At 37.3% G+C, this 18529-nt stretch overlaps 2 long non-coding RNA genes across 6 annotated transcripts in view; both read right to left on the bottom strand.

The window, feature by feature from the left end:
* Positions 1–396: 396 nt before the first annotated feature.
* LOC135298696 (uncharacterized) lies at positions 397–5112 on the bottom strand. Of its 3 annotated transcripts, XR_010360744.1 has the most exons (4): positions 4617–5112; positions 2235–2820; positions 1883–1950; positions 397–1160 (listed from the first exon to the last, which is right to left on the bottom strand). It is a non-coding gene; the product is annotated as an uncharacterized LOC135298696 (long non-coding RNA). The 3 variants fall into 3 exon arrangements; XR_010360743.1 differs by having other exon boundaries at positions 1883–2820; XR_010360745.1 differs by having other exon boundaries at positions 1883–2733.
* A 1079-nt stretch (positions 5113–6191) lies between these two features.
* The window catches only part of LOC135298700 (uncharacterized), a 37929-nt gene continuing 25591 nt past the window's right edge, over positions 6192–18529 (bottom strand). For 2 of the 3 annotated variants that reach the window (XR_010360749.1, XR_010360751.1), the window contains exon 3: positions 12868–14076. This is a non-coding gene — a long non-coding RNA (uncharacterized LOC135298700). Of the gene's footprint in view, positions 6549–12867; positions 14077–18529 lie in introns of those variants that run through there. The other variant, XR_010360750.1, reaches the window with a different exon arrangement.

The following is an 18529-nucleotide window of genomic DNA, read 5'->3' as shown; positions in this document are numbered from 1 at the left end:
CATACTGAGTATCCATGTAGGATCTTCTATTCCTTTCTCAGCTTCTGAGGACTTTTGTTTCCACTCTAATACCACGCCAGGTACTGATAGGATTTTATAAAACATATAGTTCTGTTAAAATCTTCTAAGCAGTTTTCCAAAGTGAATTTCTCTTTCCCTGAACAATTCCAGAGAAGCAAAATGAAGCCATTTGATGGATGTAACAGCCAGTAGGGTCAGGAATGACAAGACTATGTAGAGCTCAAATTTAACTCTAGATGTATGTTAAGATCTGATAACTAAGATTCTTAGAAATGCTTCTGCCCAAATTAAGGTGCAAATGAGACCATATTCCAGTGACAATAGTATGGGTTTTATTTGATAGTAAATATGAGAGAAAGAGAGAGAGAAGGAAAGAATTAGAAAATAGGTGGGGGGGACATAAAATAACAGGGACACAATAAGGAAAATGTCACCACTCCATGGATCCCAACGATGCTCCCTTGATCCTCTCCAGCTGGTCTTCTTTGTGGTGAAGGTCCCCCCAAAAAGCACACAATCTGATGGGTTAATACATGCTCAGGCCAGGTAGGAAAACCCAGGTACCTCCCTGAGTGGGGGGAGTTTGCCATTGTCCCTTAGAACAGACTCTGGGTTTGAGGCATCACCTGCAGTCCTGTGGTTCCAGGCTTCAGGAATGACTCCGGGGCACTCTGGGGGCCTTTGCAGGATTAAGGCACCCCCTCAGCTCCACTCATGGGAAAGTCCCACTGGGAATTCCACAGCCAAGTTGTGTAAGGGGGGATGGGTTCCCTGCCCCTGAGCAGAGGTTCCAACACACCCAAACTTCCTCCCCCCACTTGCTTGGAGTCAAATCTGGGCAAACCTGCTCCCAGCAAAGGGGTCTGTGGGCTACGGCCTCCCCCACCCCAAAGCAAGCCAGAGATGATTCTTAGCACGGCGGCTGGTTTGGTTCACATTCTTTTCCTTGTTGAATTGTTTGCTTCAGCTGATTGGAGAATGGGTTTACTTTTTATCTAACCTCAGCAGTTCAACTTTCAGTCCAAAGTCCCAGTCATGTATCTTCAGGGAGGCTTCTTTGGTTGTAGCTTCTTTATACAGTTTTTGTTATTATAAGCAAAACTTCATATCAATGTTTGAGACATGAACTACTTCAGTCTCTGCGAATATAAAAGACCAGAATGTCAAAAGTCTCATTGGAAGATGTAGAGACAAGTGCCTGCAAAGGTGAATTAGTCCAAATATTTTTGTCATGATAATAACAAAAATTCCATTTAATATATTTCTTCTAAACATATGTAATGCAATACACATTTTTCTGGTCAAAAATACAACCTTCATATAATTAATATAAGTACAGTCATATAAGGCTCTTTCTTTGAAGAAAAACAACCTGAGTTAAAAGCATTCTTCTTAAACATGCTATTTCTGGAGCTGACCACAATTTTATATGAGAAGTTTGGAAGTCTATGCTTCATAGAAACAGAGTGAGCTTCCATTAGTCGGATACAAGATGGCTGAAGGCACCATAACTTCAGATTTAACAGAATCTTGTTCACAAACAAACACACCTATATTAGATTCTTCTCTTTACAAAGATGGTGTTTTTCTCCTGGAAATTACAGCAATTATGTTGGTAGAGTTGAAACCAGCTTCCAAGCAACTCCTAAAAATTAGTATCAAAGCTGTTTTATCTGAAGTGACCATTTTATGGATATGAGATTCCTAAAAACGAGGGTGTAGCAGATTACCCTTCTATTATAACTGGGGGAGGGGAAGTGTGGGATGTGGGATGCGGTAGGGCAGGGTAGATTTGACCCAGAATTGTCCAGAATTTTTCAAGAAAAAGAGATCTATGATTTTTGAAGTAATTTGAACTTACATCCAGATGACTTTGGTAGGAAGTCTCCTGCAGATTTTTCTGATTTTTGTCTAAAGATGTGCTTCAGCCTAAAAAATTTGAAGGCCACATTACTTTCTTTTGTTGGTGCTGGTACACCTGTGAAGCTACCTTCAGACTGATTTTCTGTCTCCAGTAGTGGCTCATTGAACCCACCACAGCCAAATACAGATCACAGTAATAGTGGGAAAATTTTTATTTGAGAGGATGATATCAAAGGAGGTCAGTGAAGAAAATAGCCATAAAAGTAGACATAAATAAAGGGGTTTTTTTAATATGTATATTGTTTAATAGGTGGAAGGATCTGATTATGGATATAATACCATATACAAACCTTCTGCAGAGCTTCTAAAATAAGTCACTGTGGGCTACATCAAGAACAGATCTGTGAACACTACAAATGACCCAAGAAGTTAGGAAAAGGTTGCAGTGAGACACAGGCTGTATCCTGTTTCTACTTTCTTCCTCCTCTACCAATAGCAGGATTTTCCTCTAATTTGGCAGTGCTGTCCCATCCATGATATCCCATGTATAGTCACAGCCCACCTGCCTTTCTTCCTCTTTCCTTTAGTCACTATTACAAGGGGAAAATGACCACTTTATATTGTTATCCCTCCTTTTTTTGCCACAGTTTGTGGTAAGGACAGGATCAGGATAGAAGAGGAATTCTGAATTAATTTACTTATCTTTCATGAGTCTCAACAGACAATGGATGCAGTACTGTCTCCCAGTCAATATTTCTCCTATGGCACAGCAACTTGTGTAAGCAAAACTCCTTGTAAGTTGCTCTTGAGATGAGTTTTGAAGGGAAGAATGTGCAATTCTAGGCAATTCTAGAAAGAAATTATTTTCAGACAGGATTTTCTTCTGCAGACAATAAACTCTTTCTTTGCCCATGTAATTGATTCAAGGTGGCCAATCTGGACAAACACGGGAGGGGGAGGAATTAGAAGTAGTTGTTGGAGTGTGTGTAATTTAAATATTGAAAATTAAAATCTGAACATAAGCTTGAAAATACAGGTTTCACAGGCAGAATGATGATGTTCTTTGAAGAACAACATTGAAAATTATTTAGGCTTCAAGTACATGCTTCAGCATCTTCATTATGTCTATCCTTCCATTCTAGCTTCATGCAATGTTATGCTCTTCCGGAAGAAAAGAAGAATGTTACATGTGGGCCCAATTATCTTAACTACAGGGTGACTATACTCATAAATGTGGCCCATTTTCATTTAGTTAAATGAGTTATTTAAAAAACAAACAAAAAGAACCATGGTGTCTGTACCCTGCTTCACCATTTGTTCCTGTTTACTCTCATCAGTGGAGCTCAATTCACGAGATCCACCACAATCAGAGGTCAGTAATATTTGATCAGAGAAGAGAGCTTTGCAGAAATAAAAGGTACAATAGAAGACTGTGCTGGATAAAGCAATAAAATATTCATCCTGGAACTAAATTACTTAAAAAATTATTTTATTTCTTTTAAATTTTTAAAAACTAATACTAAAAATGAGGACAAATGTACTGAGAAGAATGCTTTTTTTTTTTTTTCAGATAAGGGTAACAGAAAATGATCCAACATTTTGGACCTGAGTGACCTTTATCAAAGTCAAATGCTTCCAGCTACAGTGAGTTATCAAGGCAAAAGCTGTATGCTCTGTACTGTCCTTGATAAAGGTCACGTGAGACTAAATGTCAAACCATTTTCATCTCTTTACCTTAAGTAAAAACACTATTTTATCTACTAAGCTGTCTTGATTCATTTAGTGTTTTAAGGAATTATTTGGGTCCAGCATGCCCAGGGGAGATTTTTGTTAGTTTATAACAAATGAGATGCTGAATTTGGAACAGGCAGCACCCTGGAGCACCTGTTTGGTGCATTAAAGAGTAAAGTCAGGCTGGTTGTCTGTCCCTGTTCAGGACTCACCTTGCTCTTTTAGAAGTCAGGTGAGAACAAAGAAGAAAACTTCAATAGAAAGTCAGGCACTCATGAACTACAAAGAGTAGCATGACATTAATATACAGCCATTGTTTTTTTGGGCCGTTGTCTAGAAATATTTTTCACCAGAGGCCAGTTTTCTCTTATATATGATCATCCTCCTGTGCAGGTACAATTCCTCTTGCCAGGTGTGGCCTCTTCTATCAGATGCCCTCACTACAGGCTTTTCGCACCTGAAGAACAGACTGTGCTCAATTTTCCAGACACTGTTTTATCAATAGCTAAGTTGGAGATGTCAGGGGTCAGTGAACATATTTGTAGCTCCTTCTGTGAGATAATATTTTTCTAAAGAATTTTTGGTTGTTTAAAAAGAAGTAAAGTGCATTATTTTCAGTGGCTCTGGACAGGGCAGCTCAGTACCTGAGGGGTAACTACAAGGGAGCTGGACAGGCACTTTTCACAAGGGCAGGTAATCACAGAATCACAGAATGTTCTGAGTTAGAAGGGACCCAGAAGGATCATAGAAAAGATGATATCCTGAATAGCTGGCAAGCTAGGCTATAACAGGTCATGACTGGCAGGATTTGTTTCCTTGGACTGTCACTTCTTACCTGGGAATAGTGGCTGACCCTCACCCAGAAGGTGCAGTTGTAGAGAGCATTGAGGTCCCCCTGTGTCTCATTTTCTCCAGGCTAAACACTCCCAGGTCCCTTATTCTCAGATCTGTGTGTAAGACCCTTCTCCAGCTCCACTACCCTTCCTGGACACGCTCCTCACCTCAGGCTATCAGTGATGTGTACAGCAGGGTCCATGGTGCTTGACTGTTGGCTTGAATCCCAAAGTACTGCATTATTTAAGCTGAAAGAAGGCAGGTTTATATTAAAAATTAGGAAGAAAATCTTCTCTGTGGGAGTGGTGAAGTACTGAAACAGCTTGTCCACACAAATGGTGGCTGTCTCATCCCTGGATGTGCTCGAGGCCAGGTTGGATGGGGCTCCGATCTGAGCAATCTGATCTAGCGGAAGGTGCCCCTGCTCCTGGCAGGGGGTTGGAACCCAAACAATTCCATGATTCTATGATGAAGATGAAGAGGTAATAACCTCAGAAACTTCATGGGGTGAACAGTGGATATGGAACCTTTTTAACATGAGTGCTGCAGCAATTGGAGATTTTCAGCGTAGTAGTTATGAAAAGCTGAGAAAAGATTTTGGAGTAACTCTCTGGTTATTGTGGTCCTTGGACCACAATAGGACCCTGAGAAGCACCTGAGAACAACCTGAGGCCATGGTTTCCTGCAGCAGATAAAACATTCAGCTTCTGATGAATGATAGCGCAGGAAAACTGCAACTGCAGAAAGAGCAGCAAAGGATAAGTTCTTGCCTCGTTCTTCTTTGTAAACTTCCTGTAGCATTTTGCAGCCATTGTGGCTTTGATTTGCTCTGGCCAGGCAAGCTCCTCATAACACTTATATTTGTGCCAAAGGAAGACTAGTCTTTCCTGATGGCATGTCCAATCAGCCATCCTTTCCTCCCTTTCCCTCTTTTCTCACTGATAACCTGACTAACTTTGTTCTCAACAGAGATTCTGTTCAAGCTTGATTTGGGATATAAATTTAACATAGTAATTATTTTGATCAAATTAGTATACTTAATCTGGATTTACAAAATGCCAGGGTGTCTGTTTTATGTACTTAATTTCATCCAAGCCTGTATTTATGCCCACTTTCCACTTGACTTTGGGAATGTACTTTGCAGTTATCTTATTCTGATATGTGAAGTGAGTCCTCAGTTAAAATATATAACATAACTGTGGAATAGCCACAAATAAAATCTCTAGGTGGGGGTAAACTGTTCCTGAAAGGAGCACAGCAAGGCATTAAAAGAAAAACCAGAATGAATGTTCAGTGTTGTTAGGAACTTGCTTTGAGAAATCACTTATTCTTTTAATCACGATTCGCACATTTTTCCATTTTGTTTGCAATCTCTCTCTTTCTATGGTTCTTGATTTTTGCTGAACTCAAAAATAAAAATTAGTACCTACATGACCATTCAGTTATAAAATATTTAATGCTGAAGCCAGAATTATCGAATTATTAGACTTGGTTGTGACTAGTCTAATTCAGTTCTGATTTGATCAGTGCTACAGGCTGGTTTTAGCTCCAGTCAGATTAGCATTGGACTAGTGCAAGTTGCACTTACAAATAATGTCCTGAAAGATCAGTTGTGCTAGTTGAAACCAAATCAGTGAGAAACTCCAAGTCAGAACTACAATTTAATAGGAAAATTAAAATAAATGTGATAGTACAAAACCACTGACAGAATCAGAGTACAACCTGACACCCTGTGGGTCAGAGTGTTGGCAGCAGTCCCATTAAATGGTGGCTGCAGCCCTCCTGCAGTGACAGATTTGGTTCCGTTGGAGTAGTGATCATGTGTAGTTTTCCTCTGAAGGTCCAGTGGTGGTGTAGATGGGCCTGGTCTTCCTCTGGGCATCCAGTAGAGAAGAAAGTTGTTCCTCTAGGAATCCAGTGGGTAAAGGCTGCCTGTGGTGTTCCAGTTCTCAGATTATCTCCAGGTAGGAATGCTTAGCTCCTCCCCTTGGGCATGACATCTCCCAATGGGGTGATGTAATTTTATCAGTCAGGCAGCGGCACTCAATGGCCCATTAACAGAAGATATTTCCCTGAGGGAGGATTGGTCATGGCCCCACCTGGTTTTAACAGATGGTTATAGAATAAATACTTTTGGTTACATCTCACATTGTAACCTAAGACAACAGTATATAGATTTATTCTAGAGAATAAATATAATTCCTGCTAAAAAAAAAAAAAAAAGCAAAGAAGATAGGATTGCAGTGCAGAGTGCAAGTCACTCAATTTCATCCATTCTGCTGCTAAATAAAACAAGTATAGTTAATAGTACACTCATGATTTTAAACTTAGTTTGCATTGACCTACCTTTGAAATAATGGCACATAGAATAAAGTCACATGTCTGCTAAATCTCATGACTGTACAATAAAGTGGAAGAAATAAAGTTTACAACAGAACCTGTAGTAGCATAGTCTGGTATGTTGAGACAAGACAATTATAAAGACAAGGAAATGGAGTGCTATTTAAACAATATTTATGATTTCAGAATATTTTGCTGTTTCTTTTGGTGGAGCTATTGATATGTTTACATCTAATTTGCTTATATCAACTAAAATAAGAGGTCTGGACTCATTTGTACGATCAAAGCAGATTGCACAAGCTAGATGATGGGGGGCTTTTTGATATGAAAAATATCATACTACAAGCTTCCTTTTCCCTCTTGGAACAGGATGTGACCTCCTCCTTTCACTCTCCATTAAAGACAACCTGCCTGAGCAAAGCAGTGAGCCTGGAAAGTTTCTGGGGTAGGAATCTTGTCTGGGGAGATTGTCTAACCCCGATGCCTGGGCTAGCTGAACCACTGTGAAAACACATGTTGGGCTTGGTGAATGTGAAAGGGGACTTTTGTTACATAAAACAGATCCAGAGCAGGATTTTGCATGATATCAAAGGAAGTTACTATATGACAAGTAGCTCACTCAGGAAAAAAAAAATAAAAAAGAAAAAAAAGGTTATACAAAAGACCTTTGTGTATCTCCCAGGGCACCCCTGTGTCAGGATGCTTCTACAACTAAAAGTTCTGCTGTAACCCAAGATAAAGAACATTGATTCTCCTTTAACTATGTGGTTGCAGATGATTTAAAAGTAATTAAAAATTGCCTAATATTTTACCATTTGATTGCACTAGTTCTGGCTGGTTGTCTAAAGTTCACAGGAATGTCTCAAATCCAAATGTTCAACTCAATCTCCTGGGTTGTCTGTTCCATATTTCAACAATAAAGCAACAGTTACAGAATTGCAAATAACACAATCAGATTTCACTCTATCCTTCCTACTTTGGAAATAGATCACTAATGTAGAGATATATTTTCAGTTTACTGCTTGCAGATATGATATAAAAGATATCTCTTCACTGTCATCAATAAGCATATTCACAAAAAATTACATTAAATCATAATAAGAAAGATAGTGTTTTTCCAGGTCTGCATTTTAAGGCAAAGTGGCAGAATTAGTTGCATTTCTGGCATCTATGGATGAGTTTTTTGGAAGATCTAAGTGATGAACAGATTGATTTTTTTACCAGAGACAGTAAGTTTTTGTTACTGGTAAGTAAGCATATTCAAGTAGCGTTAAAATGCTTTTGGAAATTCCACCTATCCTCCATTATAGTCTAGTGTGACTTAAATCATATATTCATTGTCTGTGTCCTATTTTCACCATGAGCTAATTTAGTTACTGTTTTTTGCACACCTATGCAAGTTTGAATGTTTTTATTTCCATAAGTATGAACAATAGCTTTAAAACTGTCTCTTATTATCTTTGTCCTATTAAAAAATACGACTTTTCGCCGAAATCACTTGGATATTTAATGAATCATTTCCCTTCCCTCACTTCTCCCTATTTAAAGAATGCCATCTATTTGCTGAATCCATTTTGGATCTAACTATTTCAATTTTTTCAGAAATGATTTTATTTTGAGCCTCAGGTCTTCACATAAATAAAATTAAATTATGAAATACTTCTAATGTTAAACACAAGATGGGACAAGCCATATTCTTACTGTCTTCAAGTATAACAGAATGGTTCATTAGAATCTATAACTTAGGTCACAAATTAATTTCTGAAGGTAATGCCTTATTCAGCAAAACTTTCACAATGTCTGACTGGTGTTTTTATGCTGCAATCCAAAGTGCACTCAGCCCCCTGGAGAGGATCCCAAATCCATCAGCAGGGTTTGGATAATGACCAAAGAATAATGTGTGGTTAGGTAGGCTGCTCTGTCAGAATGGAACAAGGCTATAGTCTCTACAGCAGGATGAATTGGCAGTCAGGTCAATAAAGAATTCTTTAATAATATTACTTTTGGCTGAGTCTCCGTGACCTCCCCTTTTTTTCCTTTTCTATAGTACTCATTTTGGCAGAGGTCAGTAAATTCTTGCTTCCCAGAAATTTTCTTAAAGTGACGCATTTGAAAAAAAAAGTTTTGAAAGAATGAGGTGCCCCAGAAGGGATTTAGATCCTTCATTTTTCTTCAGACATATTTTCAAACTCTGAGACAATTAAATATGGATGGAGGAAGAAAGTGAATAGCAGTGTCAATAACATGGAAAAGTATCTTCAGATAATATGTGATCCTGTTCTAAAGGACGCCTGATATGATTTCCATCTTAAAGGTAATTTATTTCAATGTGATTTAGTTTATTTCTCTTCATCTATTAAAAATATTTAGAAAGGAGTATTGATCAAGAAGGAAAAAATATCAGATTTTGTAATTTAAAACAACTCCAGTTGTTAAAATACCTACAGGTGTAGGTATAAAAAAAGAAAAAATTATCTTCTGATGCAGTATAATATATAGGAAAAGTGATAGTTTACAGCAAAAAAGATTGGTGAAAGTATATATCGTATGAGATTTTTAATGTGTAGAAAACTCACTTGTGTACGTAATCCAGTGAAATATAGTAGATAAAGAAATTAAGACTTCAAAAATAGTGGAATTTTTTTTCTGTTGAAAAAATGTAAAATAATCTTCTTGAAATGTTGACAGTATAATTTTTCAAGGGAACAGCACATAGGTGGACTCTACACCTGGGTTCAGATTAGGTATTTTTAAGCATTTGCTGCTCACATCAATAGCTTCTTCTAGACTTGTTAATGTCACTCACATAGGAACACCTAACATGGCCTTAAGTGCTTGGCTATTGCAAGGTAAAAACATTCATTCACATTTAAATTTTGGGAGGTCTCTCTCCTTTTTTAAACTTCACAGAATCTTTAGACTTCTAAGATTAAGGCTGTTACTCTCAGGTTTTGTGTTGCTGAAATGACTCCCGAGGTAAAGAGTCTTTTTTCCCAGCCCCATGACCGAAGAAGAAGCCAAGATGCATCAGTTCTGCTTTTCAAGGTTGTTTATTTTTTCTTATCAATAACATTCTTTTTCTGACCTGCAGAGGTCTGTCCAGTAGGTCGGTTTGTGGCACACTGACTGCCCTTGGGGCAGTGTTATCTTTTTATACTAAAAACTACGTGTAACTTATTGACAATAATTTTCCAATACCTATCACCTATGTTAGACAGTCTGTCTCTACTCTAAACCAGTCTAAAAGTGTCATCATCACAGCAGAAGATGGAGGCTAGGAAAGAGAAGGAGGAAGGACAGGGCATGCCCAAATCCCTCCATCTTGCCTCCTGAACCCCGAATTAACTATCATTCTACTTAAACTCTTGTGGCTTGTACATCTTCATACAAAGCTGGTAATTTTTTCCATGGGTTAAAATCACAGGCACAGGTGTCTTTGACTTTGATGTGCCAAGGTCTCTGAGCCCCCTGCCAGGGTCTCAAGTCCTCCAGGGCAATCAGAGGAACATCCTGGGTTCCAACATGTTACAAGCTGGTTCTCATTAATGACTAATCAAATGTCTGCTCCTGAATGTGTTACCTGCTGTTGGTATAAGGCACAGCAGTAATAGTCCTGTTGGTTTATTCAGACAGTATCTGAACTGGAAAAATGTACTAAAAAAAAATCTGACATTAAAAAAAATCATTATTAATTGGCTACTTCTAATATTGGGCTGTGGGACAGACATTGATTTTTTTAAAAAATGTACTGGTTATTTAAATGTATAGTCCATTTATGACTAGACCTGGAATACTAATGAGCTTTAAAAATGTATTGTTCTGCCATACATTTCAAATTGAGTGTCCCATTTTAAATAGTCCCTAAAGAGCCACTCATTTTAATGTGTGCAAGAAAGTAATTAAACATTCAAAGCAATAGATAAATCAGGTTTAAGGTAATTGCATCAGATTTAAATTGTTTAGAATGCCAAGAAACACAAACTGTATCCTAGAAGTGTCAATTCAACCAATCAATTTTTCTGAGTTACAGGTGCATGTGGAAATATATATCTTAAGATTACAGGCAATGCAGAAGATTTTGTTTGGGTTCACAAATATTATTTTTCTTAAGCACTCTAATAAACTGGCAAATACCTCTTTTTTTGTTGTTGTTGTTTTTACTGTGTGTCTAGTACTATCTAGTTGTTGCTTCACAGCTTAGCAATAATTGCATTCAAAGGTGTCAAAATATTGCTCTACAGAATCAAAATTTCTTGATAAACATTGCTTTGTGATTTATCTGGATGATTCTCCTAACAAAATGTGGAAATATAAATATTTTATTTTGTTTTATAGCCTTAAATTAGAATCAATAGATACTAAATCAGGGGAAAATAGGCAGTAGTAGGTGCTTGTAAATAAAAACTGTGTGATTGTCTAGTATAGCACTATGGACTGTAAAATTTAATTAGAAATTCATCTTCAGAAGCAATTATGTGTTTCTGTAATTGCAAGCTAATTTGTCCTAAGAATTGTCTTTCACATTGATATAGGGGTAATACTATCAGAACAGAGTACCACACTGTTCTTTTCTGAGATATTTTTTATTCCTAATGTTACTTGCATTAGGGTCCAGTAAATAGCAATTTTGTTCTTGTACTAATAGAATGCCATATAATAACTATCTCTCTATGATGTTACTTTCACAGGGAATTTCCTGAGGACAATTACTTATTGCTGAGTGCAGTACCCATGAATAAGAAAGATATGAGTTTTTACTTAGCATTCATTAGTAGAGTCACCACCCAAATTGTGCTAAAGCTATAATCTTTGTTAGATGGTAAGACACCTTATTGACAAAAAGCTCTTGTTTCAATGACTTCTTCAACATGCTCCATCCCTGGAAGTGTTCAAAGGCAGGTTGGAAGGTGCTTTGAGCCACCTTCTTTACTGAAAGTGTCCCTGCATGGGGATTAGAATTAGATGGTCATTGAGGTCCCTTCCAACACAAATCATTCAGTGATTCCATGATTTGTCACAAAAAACATAAGGCATTGCAGTCAGGGGAACAGCAGTATTTCTTACATGACATAGACATTCCTGATTTTTGTTAAAATGTCTTTCTCTCTATGTGACCAATATCTAACCTCTTATAGTGTGTGTTGGTTTTCAAAACCCAAATCCAGTTCTGAGTTGAGTGTTTCTGGTTAGTTCCTGTTGTATTGTTGGTACCTTTAAAATACTGCCATGTTTGATATTCCACAAGATCAGACAATAATACACTATTTAATGAGTCGCCAAAGTAGGGGTAGACTTGAAAAAGACCAAATTTGGATGTATGGGCTAGTAGATCCAAGGGGGCTCTGCTCTTGGCTTGGCTAGGGATATGCTGTCACTGAAAGCCTGGAAAGGTCATCCATCTCCTCTGAGAAAACTAAAAGTAGAAAAAAAGACTCATGATTTGAGGCCTACCTGAAGCTGTGCCTAGTAAAGATCACAGCTTTGTGTTTCTGAGTGCTGGACCAGGGGATTAGAAAGAATTTGTTTGCTTTGCAGGAATAGTGAGTGATGGATGAGGAAAAAATGAGAAGGTGTCTAATATTTGTCATTTGGGAAAAAACCAAACCCACAACCCTCCCAAGAACAGAACTTAGCTTGATTTTGTTTGGTGGGGTTTTTTTTTTTTTTTGGTTTTTTTTTGGTTTTTTTTGTGGGGTTTTTTTCCCGGTTGTTTTTTGTTTTGTTTTGTTTTGTTTTGCTTTGTTTGGGTTTATTTTTTTTTGTTTGTTTGCTTTGTTCTTTTGTTGTTCTTGTTTCAATACTCTGCTGAGAGTACTTTATTCAGAATCATGCTGTTAGAACATCAGTACTTATTTTTGTACTTAGCCTATAATTCCTTTTGCCCTAGCTACTTATTTTCTCCATGGTATTAACTATCTTTTGGCATACAAGTGCTAAGTGTTGAATACTATTTGTCTCAACCTTACTCAGAAAAAGTGGAACTTGATCTGAAGAGTGAAGAGGGTTTTGAAACTGAGTCCTTTGGACTCAATCTCTTAAGGGATTTTGAATCCCAGCAAGCCTTCCTGAAATAAAACTTCCACTAATTTCAGCAGGAGTTTTCATTTCATGTGTGCCTTATGCAATTCAAATCTGGCAAATTAACTGTGGCCATGTACTATTATCTGGAATTATAGGAAGAACTCAAATATAATATATTCTTTTACACAATTTTATCAAATGTTCAATCTTGTTAAAGAAGCAAGAGAATTATTGGACTTTTTGGTATGCAATTTAAATTCCTGGAGTGATTCCTGCATTTCTAAATCACCTTCCAAAGAGAGACAGAAATATTTTGAAGTGAGAAAGAGTGCAGCACGTAAGGCTTCAACTTGATGTGCAACTTCAGTTCTGGTTGCCCTGAGGACTTAAGGGTTAACACAATTTGAACAAATCATGTGTTATCTATATTTTTTTTACATTTGGGGCACAGAGCCTATTGTATGGTTCAAGGAAATCAATTCACAGCTTTTAGTAAAGTGTCAATGGACCTAACAGGACTATGAGTAAATTAATGCATATAAGGGGACTTCCTCTCTGTCTCACAGTTAATTGCTTACCAGGGCTTCTTGCTAGAGCTGGTATCAAGCCTTATTAATGTACCTGGTTTAAGCATTGTACATTTGCAGCAAAGTTTTTTAGAGTTTTTTAATTTTCTGGCAAGAGGCTTTCTAATTAAGGGTATGAGAAAGTGATGACCATATGGATTGCAAGTTGAAAACTCATCTGTTTTTCCTTTACCAGAACTCTAGCACAACTCTGTCAACTAGCTCTGTGGAAACACAAGTACAAACCAGGGCACTTCTCAAGTAACATTCCTCAGTTCAGCTTTTCTCCAGTTTCCCTGTGCCCAGCCTGTACTTTGACAGATAACTAACTGTGACAAGCACACTCCCGCCCTGTGGAAGTGCAGGTCTGAGAGTTTGTGAAGGATTATGCTTCACAATCTAAATGCTCAAGTCATTGAGGGAGGAAAAGTGACTTTTGTTATAATTTCAGTTTTCTTTGCATTAATTCCTATGGGCTGGCAATGCTCACGCCATGTTGTGCTGAGAAGAGTCTCTCACCACCTGCATGCTGCTCATGAGCTGCTCAACACTTCCCATCTCAGAGCACCTTCAGACTTCATTTTCACACTTCTCCCAGAGTTTGGCTTGTTCTGTGACTAAGTGTCCCTTGACAGTAAGGTAGAACTTGCATTGATTCTTCTCTGGAGGGGTTTGAGGCTATAATATAAGAGGGTGAGAGCTGCAAGACAGGCAGAAAATAAAGAAATACTGTTGGCTTTTGAGAAAAAACAAAGTGTGTAAGAGCAAAACTACAAGTAGGGACTCAAAGTGCCCTACTGTCTGTATACCTAAGTGAAATGGTGCAGGGTTTACCTCAACTTCCAGAAAAAAATCTGACATTTGACTATAAGCTGCACAAGTTTACACAGGGGTGCAGAATAATTCTGAGCAAGTGAGCTCTAGAATCACAGAGCAGAATGAAGCTGGTATCCTGTTAATGAGCAAGCTGAGAAAAGTAGGTATGTCAGCACAGCAAGATGGTTGTCTTGGCCCTGTTATGACTCCAGCTTTTCTACCTGTGACATACAATTTGCTCCTTAGGCTAGAGCTGAGTCACCATACTGATGTATTGGAAACCTTGCCTGGCTGTGACAGACTCACAGAAAAACATGTTTTGTCTTTGTCCTAGGTCAATACATTTCCATAAGCAGGTTTAGCAGGCATCTGGCATCCAGAGAAGTACTGTTCTTTGAAAGTGGTCCACTGTCCATAGACCAAGTTATGTGCCAGGGGATGTTAGTTTGATTCTAAATTATCTGTTTAATTAATAATTTAACTAATAATAGACATAAATATCAGGACCTTCTTCATCACTGAAATACTTTACAGATCAGGCCTTTTCTTATCCCTGGAGTAGAAATAATCTATTCCGTTTGCAATTCTTCTGAGATTTCTTTCTCAGGAAATTTTTGCATCAGGTTTCTTTGAGGAAGCCTTGTTGAAAGACCTAACTAAGAATGCATTTCCCTTTACAATATTTCAAATCTCTGAAAAGGCCTTTCAGACTCTGAAGAACTGTTTCAATTGTAAGTCTGTATATGCTTCTCTTCAATGAGGAATTCACATTTCAAACATATTTCTGAGAGGAAATAGGGTCTGTCTTATCCCAGGAGGTCAATGGACGGAAGTATCTATCTAGACCAAATTGCTTCTAAAGATTACTTGATGACAGAGAAGGAATTCCTTTTTATTGAAAGGCTCTGAATATCTTCACAACTGTCTCTTCAGTAACCAGTGAGAACTGATGACTCTTTGAGACATCTGACATGCTGGGAAAATGTCAGCATCTGAAATAAAATATGGTACTTAGCCCTCAGCACTATTCCTTCAGAAGCAGAATACTGTATTTCCATTTCTTTAGCATGGAAGAATTTGACATTTGCTATATGAGTCTGAAGACCCTTGCTCACTTCTATATGAATGTCTAAGGAGTGCACAAATTCAAGAATGGCCCAGCATGGAAAAGAATTCAGGACAGAAATTGTCAGGATGGATTGAGGTCTTCCTTAATGCAATACTTCCCAATGATACATATCTTATTTGCTGCTGATAATCACGGAAAAGCAAGAAACAAAGAAAAGAAAAGAAATTTCAGAAAGGAACTGCTTTTACAAAGACAGGACAATACTTCTCCAAGGCTGGACACCTCATATAATGAATGTTACCTACTTTCAAGGATATTTTCTTAATAATATTTGAAGCGGAGGAATTGGGTTTTTTAGTTTTCTTGTCAGGGACTTTTAAACTTCTTTTGTGCTCTCAGAGGCTTTGACTTTCTTAAACTTGAATGACTTTCCATTTAGTTTTACACTTTTATTTCTTTTTCTCTTATGAATCTCTTCATTTTTTGCCCCCTTTGCTTCTCAACTTTAGCTGCAATTCTGATTTCTTTCTTTCTTTTTCTTCTCTCTTCTTAATTGCTGCTTTTGTAAAGCTGAAGTGAAAAAGGGGCTTAAATATTCTTTCCACAGCAATAGCAGACAGCAACTGCAAAATCTCTGAACACTACCAAGGGCTTATGGAAAGAAGTTGTGATTTTTTTTCCCCTTTTCTTTACTTTTAACCGTTCTTTAAACAATCTGAGAGCGCATAGTTTGTTCCTGGGCAAAATGTCTTGAATTGCATTTGGTAAGTGCTGTTATAAGGCACTGATAGGACTATGTAATACAATAACACAGAAACAATTAGTGGATCTCAATGAATAGCACTGGAAAAAAAAAGCCAATTATATGAATATTATAAGTTTATTTGTAAAACTTCCATAGTTCTAAAGTGTTTTAACTAGGTATCTTATATTTACAGTGCTTAAAGTAATATGGCAATAGTAGCAGAGAGCTCAAAGGTGCTAATGTTAATATTTTAAGGTTGTCTTTGTGTTTTTTGGTTTTTTTTAATTAGAAGTAAAAAATAGGCAAATTTATATTACACTGTTCCTGTAGGATGATTAACTCTTTCTGCCTCTGAGTGCTCAGACTTCCAAGCAGGCATTCCTGTTCTTGCAGGACTGACCATTAAATTAATATTTCTTTAGGCTAGTTCAGCTTATGTTGGACTCTTATGAGAAGTAACATACTTAGCTTGAGGAGAAAGTGAAAGAAAGAAGCTTGTTTAGATAAACTTTGCTATTTCACACCAAATTTACCCTTTTTGTGCTTCCCTTCCTTACACTCCTTTACATGGTTTTACATATATTGACACATTTAGGCTGAGAAGAAATGTTCAGGCGTGTTGGGAAGAATCTGTATGTTCAAATGCATTTGTTCTGTCTTTTCCAGTACACATTTTCTCTAGCTGAGAATTGTTCCATTTCATTTGAAGTAATGATGCAAAACTCCCAACATTCCTGACATTGCATGAAGCAGTTTCATGAGGAACCCAGGGGAATGTCAGAATTCTGTGGAAGAATAATTAAAACCTTATGGAATAGTATAGCATAGCTATGCTGTCTATCCAGAGAGGACAAAAGCAGCTATTCAGAGAAAAGGAAAAAAGATGAAGCTGCACATTTTTACTCCAAATCTTCATGCCATGACCTTGATTCAGCAGTGCAATAATTCAGCAATAAATTGAGAATTATGACAGATTTTCTGGGACAGATTAAAACCTGAAAACCAAACAGATGCTACCATGTTAAAGGACGTAAAGCATATCAGGAATTAGTGGAGAGAAAATGTCATTTTAATCCATTGATGAAATTTTAACCCGCAAATTAAGTATGAAATAAGATGACTAAATTATGTGTCTTTACTGTGGAGCATGGGACATTAGTATTTGGAAGCCTGTTAAATTTTTTTATGGAAGTTTGGTCAGTGGTGGGTTATCTGAACCCCTAAAAATGAATGTATAAAATTGAATACGAGTAGAGACAAGCAGAGGAAAAAAGAAAGGCATCAGGAAGTTCAGACAAATTTGGATAATCTTTTTAAAGGCATCAGAATTGTGGAGCCTTGTCTGAATCAAATAGTTAGTCTGTCTATCTTTTTGCTTATTCCTTTACCCCTTGATTTGGGAGTTATGACTACATAGAGCTTCCATGCTGGCACATATCAGTATTTAATCTTTCGTTTCAAACAATGTAGGAATTATTTTATATCCTTTCCATTTGTTCCTTTATTAGTATCTTGAAAGCCGAGGGACTGACCTCCCAGAATTTCCTGCTCAGAAAGACTTCAGTTCTAAATGTTTAGGCAATATCTAAAATTAGTTGTTTATAAACACATTTTTAGAACCTAGCTGCATATTCAGATGGATGTAACGGATATTTAGAGTTGCCTGTGTAGCCAGATCTGGAATATAACTTGTTTATTACAGTGTTATTTATTAAGAAAGGTCTTGATGGGCCAAATAAAAAGGGAATGGTAAGTTTGACAAAGTTCTGTTTAGTCAAAGATCTAAATAAATTCCTGAAAGTTTTCTCTTGCTCTCAGTTACTTGATGCCTTTTGGTCATGTACAGATGTCACATGTGGGACTGTTACAAGATGAAAGAGCAAACTTTCTGCAGACTTCCAAGCCACTTCCACACCTTACTACAGCCCAGTTTATCCAAATAATAGGTAATAAACCAAATACTTCAAGACCTTCTGCCACCATTTTGCAGAATGGGACTTCATCCTGCAGGACTAGTGTCTGAAGCTCATCTGGGAACAGAGAAATGGGTGCAGTCTGTGTGTTGTCATTGCTTTGAAGATTAACAAATTCAGAATTAAGTTTGTTTGTTACTTAGGCCTATCTTGAATCACAGAGCTACTATGCCTTAAAATCCACCATCTAGCCTGAGCTGCAAATCTCCACATAGTTTTCAATATCACCAAGAAGGAAAGATAATGCCTTTTTATTTAAAGATATTTTAATTGAGACAGAAAAAAAGAGAAATTTAAAAAAGGTAATTGAAATTTTAAAACTGGTTCAAAGACAAACTTTCTGAACGTCAGTTTTGGGATCCTGTATTGGGCATCTTCTACCCATACAGAAAATGAACTACAAAGATTTTTTATACTACACTTTTGGTATGATGTAGTTTCTTTGTAATTATAAATACAAAGCAACTTGCTGGTGAGCCTGCCAGAAATCAGACTTGCTTTTTTCAGAGAAGAAAATATTTTGATTTTCCCTTCATGTGAAAAACGTCAG

Source organism: Passer domesticus, chromosome 4 (genome assembly GCF_036417665.1).
Source record: "Passer domesticus isolate bPasDom1 chromosome 4, bPasDom1.hap1, whole genome shotgun sequence".
In the NCBI taxonomy this organism is placed as follows: domain Eukaryota; kingdom Metazoa; phylum Chordata; class Aves; order Passeriformes; family Passeridae; genus Passer; species Passer domesticus.
The sequence above is the reverse complement of the archived record's forward strand: the minus strand, read 5'-3'. Positions and strand labels throughout refer to the sequence as shown.